Source organism: Salvelinus sp. IW2-2015, linkage group LG37, assembly GCF_002910315.2.
Source record: "Salvelinus sp. IW2-2015 linkage group LG37, ASM291031v2, whole genome shotgun sequence".
NCBI lineage: Eukaryota > Metazoa > Chordata > Actinopteri > Salmoniformes > Salmonidae > Salvelinus > Salvelinus sp. IW2-2015.
In genome coordinates this window covers 843,875-844,577 of record NC_036876.1, presented here as the reverse complement: position 1 = coordinate 844,577, position 703 = coordinate 843,875, and the positions used below count along the sequence as shown (strand labels likewise).

The window sequence follows — 703 nt, the reverse complement described above, 5'->3', positions numbered from 1 at the left end:
TTATGTAGTGGAGGTTATGTAGTGGAGGTTATGTAGTGGAGGTTATGTAGTGGAGGTTATGTAGTGGAGGTTATGTAGTGGAGGTTATGTAGTGGTGTTTTGTCGTAGGAGATTGACGTACGGTTGTTTCCAGGTAAAAAGAACTGTAGAGTGAAAAACACAGTGAGTTAAAGTGTGTGTGTGTGTGTGTGTGTGTGTGACTTACAAAGTTCAGTATAGCCATGAGCAGGGTGATGAGGAGACAGAAGCAGACCAGTAGTGGCCAATCTGTGCGATAGCGACAACATCCAGTGGACACCTTAGAGCTCAACCTCTGAAACGCACACACCCACACACACATATATACATCACATACCTTGCTCGAGCACTCACACTGGAATTGTTAAAGAGAAACATTTAGGGTTAGGGTTGAACCGGGATGTGGACATGAAGCTAGGTTTAGGGTTGTGGTTACAGTGTTACCTTGAGGTGTCCGGTGCAGACCACAGAGAGGAGTAGCACCTCAACAGGAAAGGTAACTTCATATGACACAGCCATAGCAATGTTTCTGAGAGAGAGAGAAAGAGAGCAACAACATCTATTCTCCACCTCTCTCCATTAATCCTTTTAGACCCTATATACCTCCTTCCCCCCTCCCTCCTGTTCTCCTTCCTCCTTTTCCCCCTCCCTCCTTTATCCCTCCCTTCAGTTATACTCCCTCCTT

The 703-nt window shown here is 45.8% G+C and overlaps 1 long non-coding RNA gene across 1 annotated transcript in view; it reads right to left on the bottom strand.

The window, feature by feature from the left end:
* The window catches only part of LOC111960364 (uncharacterized), a 9,810-nt gene that overhangs the window by 5,917 nt on the left and 3,190 nt on the right, over positions 1-703 (bottom strand). The window contains exon 5 of the long non-coding RNA XR_002876822.2: positions 463-547. This is a non-coding gene — a long non-coding RNA (uncharacterized lncRNA). The remainder of the gene's footprint in view (positions 1-462; positions 548-703) is intronic.